This window comes from Sinohyriopsis cumingii, chromosome 12 (genome assembly GCF_028554795.1).
Source record: "Sinohyriopsis cumingii isolate HCF-2022 chromosome 12, ASM2855479v2, whole genome shotgun sequence".
Classification (NCBI taxonomy): Eukaryota; Metazoa; Mollusca; class Bivalvia; order Unionida; family Unionidae; genus Sinohyriopsis; species Sinohyriopsis cumingii.
This window is the reverse complement of record NC_142972.1, coordinates 8,745,849-8,753,200: the sequence shown is the minus strand read 5'-3', so window position 1 is coordinate 8,753,200 and position 7,352 is coordinate 8,745,849. Positions and strand designations below refer to the sequence as shown.

Genomic DNA, 7,352 nt, shown 5'->3' with positions numbered 1-7,352 from the left:
GCTGTGAGTCACACGCTATGCGGTTTATACTTCCTTGTCGGCCTCGTAGTCAGAAACACTAGTATTTTCGTCAGAAATGCAAGGCATTTCCGTGTCTAGATTCTTTATATAACCTTTTAACCGTCTCACCCTGGTGCTAATTAATTTTCGAGTCTCATACTCTTGTGACAATCCAAGACGAATCTTCTCAACTGCACGGCACAGTGGAATAAATTCAGATACCTGATTTTCAGTTATCCCGGCAAGTGATCTGTAAATGCGATCTTGCAAACCCTTAATGAACCTATATCTGGCAGGGAGATTGTTCTTCCCCAACCGTGATAGCTCATTCAAGGATTCAAAATCTGACATAATTGTTTCAGTGTCTAGTAAAATATTAAAACCTCGCTGTTGTAATTCTTTAATTTCAACAAGTATGGTATTTATATTTTCGTGATTCATATTATTATATATTTTTATATTTTTAATAGAAACACTTTGCATGAGAAACGCTAGCTTTCCAAAACAAAACGAGACAGTCGGAAACATTTATCCCCTGCAAGGGCCTAGATCGTCAAATAACGTTCTAGAACCCCACGAGGACTGCTTCCGACATGACAATACAACATGTAACACGAAACACTTTATCCCCTGCAAGCCTCTAGATCGTCAAATAACGTTCTATAGGCTCAAGAAGACGTGTTTAGTGAATTGACAAGGACAAACATATAACACGTAACTTATCCTAAGGACGGACCCCTCTGACTGCCAAGTGACTCAGAGGCACATTTATTTACAAGACGAGACAGCCCTGGCTTCTAGGATCGAGTTCTCTAGCAGGCCCGGCAAACATTTATTTGACAACACAAACAACCTTTACCTCTGATTCGAGTATGACAGCAAGTAAAGGCACAATGAACATGTAATCTTATCCTAAGAGACGGTACAGAACAGACAACCTTTACCTCTGATTCGAGTATCACAGCAAGCAAAGGTACAATGAACATGTAATCTTATCCTAAGAGACGGTACAGAACAGACAACCTTTAACCTCTGATTCGAGTATGACAGCAAGTAAAGGCACAATGAACATGTAATCTTATCCTAACTTATCCTAAGACCTTATCCTATGACGACACAAACATACACAGGTGGGTCATTTTCTACGGTCAGCAGCAGAGCAAAACCATCCATTGAATCGACCATTGGATGGTGCACAAAAGACACCCGCCATTGGCGGATTAAATTTATGGTTTTGCTTGCGCGTGCTGACTTTCGATCGACCCAAAGGTCTTAGGGAGCGATTTCGTATATAACCCAACTGTTACTTGCGAGTTGGAAATTCGCTCTAGCAGTGGGCGGGACTTGTTTAAAATATTTTAATTGTATGTTTTCTTAAGCGCGGTCATATAACAAGCACAGAAGAGCAAAACAGTCGGATATATTCAGTAAAACGAGGATATTGTTTGTAAAAAAATATATATTCTACGGTAAATAAATGATTACATGTTATGAACTCGATAAAATATTTTATCAAGGTGGCTTTGTTAGGGGGAGCAAATCCTCTGACCAGCAACGACAACTCTGCAAAGCGTTACACACTCTCGGAGGAGTTATCGTCGTTTGTGTCAACGATAAGAGTTATATAACAGAATGAAATCTTCTGTTTGAGCTTCTTTGAAAATGCTGTTTTGTAGATCCCATCTGCGACATGCTGTACAGAAGGTGGACAAATACCGAAATACCTACCGGCGGCGTTTATTGACTGAAATACAATTTCTTCACCTGTAATTGCGTTTATAGATTTAATAGCTCTTCTTGCAACTGTTTTACAACGCCCTGTGTTACCCAGTAGGCAGTTCTTGCTCTGAGTGACCACGCGAAGATTGTTTATAGAGTTATCAAGTATGTTACCGTTAATGTGATCAATGACAAAACCCTTAGGGATCACTCCAAAGAAACATTCGTAAATAAAACGATGACATAAATACCTCTTTCCGCACGTGGCAGTAAATCTTGAATAACCACCATTATCAACTCCACCAACTGGTCGTCTTCGCGTGCAGTGTCGTACTATGCCATCTCGGTTTGCCTCATAATTTGGAATAGTTGGATGTCGGACGAATTCTTGATTCATTATACTATAAGCAAATCATTTGTCTAATTCATAATTTGTCTGAAAACTTATTTATGTAATCACGCTCCGAGAGAGCGTTATCACAGTCTGGATTTTTTTTATCATAATACCGTTTTAGTTCTCGATAGCGTTTTCCCCCACACGCTGAACATAATTGCGTTTTTCCTCGTACTCCAATGCCGCATCTGATACACGGTATCGGTCCTAGACTCCCACCGCGGACCTGTTGAGCATGTTGTCCACAGTATTCGCCTCTGCAGGGTTTGCTACACGGCGCTGATGAATTTAGTTTGATCCACTTGCATGAGAAACTCTTTGAGTTTCCGTTCATTATATATAATATTTTTGTCTATTTAAATATTTGTCTTAATTATAATAATGGGTTTTGAAAGACTATCCAGAATAAAACCCATATCAGGTTCTAGATTCGATCTTGACCGGTTAACCGCTGATCCACGACGAAGAGAGTTAGCAGAGGTAATTGGTGTTATCAAGAATGCCAAAGAAGAGTTTCGTCGTGATGGTGCCGCACACACGTGGTCTTCGTATAAAATTATCCTCGGAAACGCGAGCATTTCTCGTGACCGTATCATTGATGCTACCATGAACGATACAATCGCGCGTAACATAATTGGGTATCTCGACGATAGAAGATATTTCGTACAGATAAAATTTATTGTTGGAGTCGGCGAGGGAACGTGGATTATCAGAGACAAACTAGACCCTGTTCTTGATGCCAGAGGCGTTCGTGGAAAAACCGTTCTGTTAAGTAAAGACTCAAAACCGGGAGTACTTGTTGGGATTGATATACCATATTATGCCAGAGCGTATCCTGTGACCGCAGTTGTTTATGGAATTTATCCGATGAAGAAACCACGCGTTGATAAACTCAAACCGATGAAGGTGTCGCCGTTGACAGAGTCAAGGATGAATTGTGTAGCTGAGCGAGTAATGGAACATTTTAAAAATGCAATGCGAGGAAACGGCCTAACACCGCTAAGACAAACTAAAATAACAGCGTGGGCGACACGAGTAGCGGATAAAGGAGCGTCAATAAATGATGTTGCTGAGCTAGAGCGATTACTAAAATTTCCTATAACGGTTTCATCGTTAACCGGTGAGGTATTGTATGAGTGTAAATACAATTCCCGTGGAACACCAATAACTATTATCGATCATAACAGTCACGCCTGGACTGACTCGGTTAGGATATTTCCGCAAGACCGTGTTGTGAAGTATTATCCGGAATTGCAAAGCAATTCTGGGAGCATGTTTGATTTTATTTATCAGATAAGTAAAACCGATCCAGTGTCTGTGTGGTTATTCAGAAGTAGCGAAGATGGAGAATATGATCAGTTTGTGAGACCCAACGGGGAAATATACAGAACAATGGCGTTACAGCAGGAAATGAAAAAACTCGCAGAAAAATATCATGCTGGCAACACTGATACGTTACTGACACACTGTTTTACTGTCCCGGGTGTTGTCGCGCATGTAGCCCGGGAACGAAATTCATGGAGACCAACTCCGAAAAGTTTTCTTGCGGATATCCAACAGAGCTGTGTTGAATACGGACACGGCGGTTTGTGGAATACTCGATATGATCACCGCGGTATGATATCCGTCGACGTGACGGCGTGTTATCCAGGAAGTTTCCTTGGGCGTGGAGAATGCAGCGAATATTTTAAACGATTTGGCCACGTTACAAACTCGATGACAAGAGTTGCTGTAAACGGACCATTGCCTGATTTTGACTTGACCGGATTTGCTTGTGTGTCGTCGTTTAAATTCGCTAAGGATTTACATCCTGTGTGTTATGTTTGGTTTGGCAGACATTTCGTTGAGAAGCGATGGGCACCGATAGTGTTATTGCGATACATGCTTGACAGTCGAATACTGTTGTCGCTGACGGTCAGCGAAGCGATTATATGTTATTGTCGTCAAACCGAAGTTTGGTTGCCAACTCCAACGCCGGTTACGTTAGAAGAAGTCATCGAAGATTGGTCACGAGAATATCCAGAAACTTCTATCGACGCTATCATCAAGAAAGCTCCTGAAGTACTTAAAAACAAACTCAGAAATGACGAAAGCACAGCAAAAGATCTAGGACGAAGAATAATAGGGAAATTCACTCAAGGTGGAGCGTATGATCATAAACAACATCACAGTCGATTAATCATGGACAAGACTGAATTGGATCTTGTTGTCGCTGATGCAGCCACGAACAACATGTTCTGTAACCGCGAAGATGTGTTTCTGTCAAACGGGGAAAAACTAGGGACTGTTTTTAGTTATATCGACGGAGAATCATCTCAGTACACACATTTGAGATCTTCGATGCTAGCTTATGTATCCATAAATTTGTTGTCGATGATTAATAGATTCCCTGTTGTCGCAGTGAGAGTTGCAACGGATTCATTTTATATTAATAAAAAATACTCAGCGCTGTTGGATAATGTTATATCGGATGATCCATCGTGGGGCTCGTGGAGAATAAAGAATGAAATGTTACAAGGATATTGTGAATCAGCTGACGTTGAAATCGTGGATGAGTATCGCAGCGCAGAAATGTCTTCGACGGTTTCGTTGTCTCCGCCGGTGCACGATCCTGTTACAAGACACAAAACAGTTTATCTAAACGGCCCTGGTGGTTCTGGTAAGACAACTCGGGCGATTGAATTATTTCGCGGTTCTGACTTGGTCGTGCTGACTCCCACACACAGACTTGCCAGGGAGATGAGACAACGGGATGTTAACGCGTGCACGTATCACAGTTTTTTCAAATACAGCGGCGGCACGTGGACACCTGAACGAATGGGAACGAAATATATTCCCGAGAAAATAATCTGGGATGAGATAGACACTGTGCCGTTAGATATATTAAAACAGTTTCTGGATTGGTTGCTAAAGAAAAATACCGCAGTGGTGATGTGCGGCGATCATGGTCAACCACCGCCATTTACAGGTGAATCTCCACACGAGTGGCTGAAAACTTTTGTAGATTATTATGAGGAAATAACTAACGATGTTAGAGCACTCGATGAAACGCTGAAAGAGTTTAAGACACTGATCAGGCTACAAACCAATAAAGTCCAGTGTGAGATAATGCGTGAAATAATTCCAGAGACTTCGCTGAGCGACTTTTGGGAAACGTGGAAACCAGGTGATTTAATTGTGGCAAGTAGAAAGATAGTCAGGGACACACTTCAGCAGCGGTTATTTCAGTTACATCAGAAGAAATTTCCCATGTTGCCAGTGCCGTTGTGTTATAGACCAGCTGATACGCGATTGCAGAATATTGATGTTGATATTCCAGGACGCCTGACTGCGTCAGGGACGGAAAAACAAAATTTAGTATTAAATGATATTGTTATCGTTGATGTTGATGCTGTCGAACAGGCACTGAAAATGAGCAAATCCCCGTGGACGCTAGGATACGCTATGACCATCCACAGTTCGCAAGGACTAACTATTTCAGATACAACAGTTTGGATTGTTGATGATCGCATCGAGTGGTCAAATTTAGTTTATTTAGCCGTGTCAAGAGTAAGAAGGATAGCTCAGTTACAAAGAATTGTATTAGATGATGTTATCAACGACAGCATCAACAGATCAATCGCTGATGATACAATAAGAAAGAAATTAGCCGGTTACAAACAGAGCGACAAAAAAAATGGTAGAGAGTTTGATCCCAAACAAAGTTTGGATGTTGAATTTGTAATACAATTACAACAACAGCAGAATAATCACTGTGCGAGTTGTAATTGTTTATTGCTGTGGCAGTATTCGAAAAACGACCCAAGGCAATTCACCGTAGATAGAATAGATAGCAGTCGCGGTCATACACGTGAAAATGTGATGTTGACCTGTCTTGAGTGTAACCGACGCAGAGGTGTTGCTGCAGTTATTTAAATGATTGAATCACTTCAGTGCGGATCACTTTAGTGATCGGGGTGGTAATTGTGTATCCTCGGGAATCACCTGAAGTTGCTCGCGTTTAAATCCGCGTTGAGGAGCAGTCGAATCTAATCTGTAGATTGCGTTTCTCCCAGTTGATCTGGTTATGCTGGATATCTTATGTGTAGTAACACTCCATGTGGGATCGGTTGCTCTTTTTTTTCCTCCTTCTAGTTCGCCTGGTTCGTATAAATACCTAACGGTGACATTACCCAGCAGTGGGGACGCTAGCGTCCCTGGCTGCGTTGAAACATTTTGTTGCTGTTGTCCGCGTTCACTGACGCGGGGTATATATTTTTTTGTGATTGCATTTACAGGTCTCATGTTTGTTGTTCTGGTAATTTCATTATTCAGTGCGGCTATCACGTTTGGCAGTCTTGCAACCCATTCACGAGATCTCGTATCGTAAATGAATTCCCTCGCGTACTGGTATCCGAATAATCTCTCAGCGAGTGTTCTATTAAATCGCTCAACAATTGCCTGATCCCGATGAATTTCAGTATGTCCTCGTCGTATGGTAACGTTATGCTGCTTTGTCAGTGATGACACCGCGCCCTGAAATTCCTTGCCAGGATCAACTTGTAATAATCGTGGCCAGTTTAGAGGTCCTCGTTGATAAATTCGTTTAAACGCAGAGGCGACTTCGGACGCTGTTTTAGTCGCTAACGGTTCTGCTTCTTTGTATCTACTGGCAACATCAACTACTGTTAGCGCGTATTTGTATATTTTTCTACGGACAGTATCATGAGGCAGGAATAGTATGTCAGCCTGATGAACTTCATTGGGCACACTAACATCAAAATGTGCAAAGTTGATTTGTCGAGGTGGTGGTAAGTAGATTTGCCATATTGCTTGTTTTGATAGCCAATTTTTGGCAACCTCGCGTGTTACTGATGCCGCGTTGGCGAGTTTATTAATTGCTGAGTTACCTCTCCAGTATCCGATTGGGGAATAATAAATCGCTTGCATTTTTATTTAATTATCCAGCGCCTAATACTAATTTAGATTTCATCGCTGATCTTACTAACCAATTAGCGAGTGACTCCTTAAATGATTTATTTTTTATGGCGCTTAGTGCATGAATTAATTTCACATCCGCGATATGCCTGTCTTGTAGATCTTTACTTCGATAAGCAACATCATGTATGTGACACGCTGCGTCGATAGCGTTTATCGGATACTCTCCCGGTTTTGGTTTAGATTGTTCATCAAGTCTGATATCTAGTCGGGTCCCTGGACCGCAGTAATTGTATCCTGGGAGATGTTTTTCTCCGGGATA

At 41.6% G+C, this 7,352-nt stretch overlaps 1 long non-coding RNA gene across 1 annotated transcript; it reads right to left on the bottom strand.

Moving 5' to 3' along the window:
* Nucleotides 1–508: 508 nt before the first annotated feature.
* Nucleotides 509–1,241, bottom strand: LOC149785981 (uncharacterized). Its single transcript, XR_016425181.1, has 2 exons — nucleotides 1,031–1,241; nucleotides 509–859 (listed from the first exon to the last, which is right to left on the bottom strand). It is a non-coding gene; the product is annotated as an uncharacterized LOC149785981 (long non-coding RNA).
* Between the last annotated feature and the right edge of the window lie 6,111 nt (nucleotides 1,242–7,352).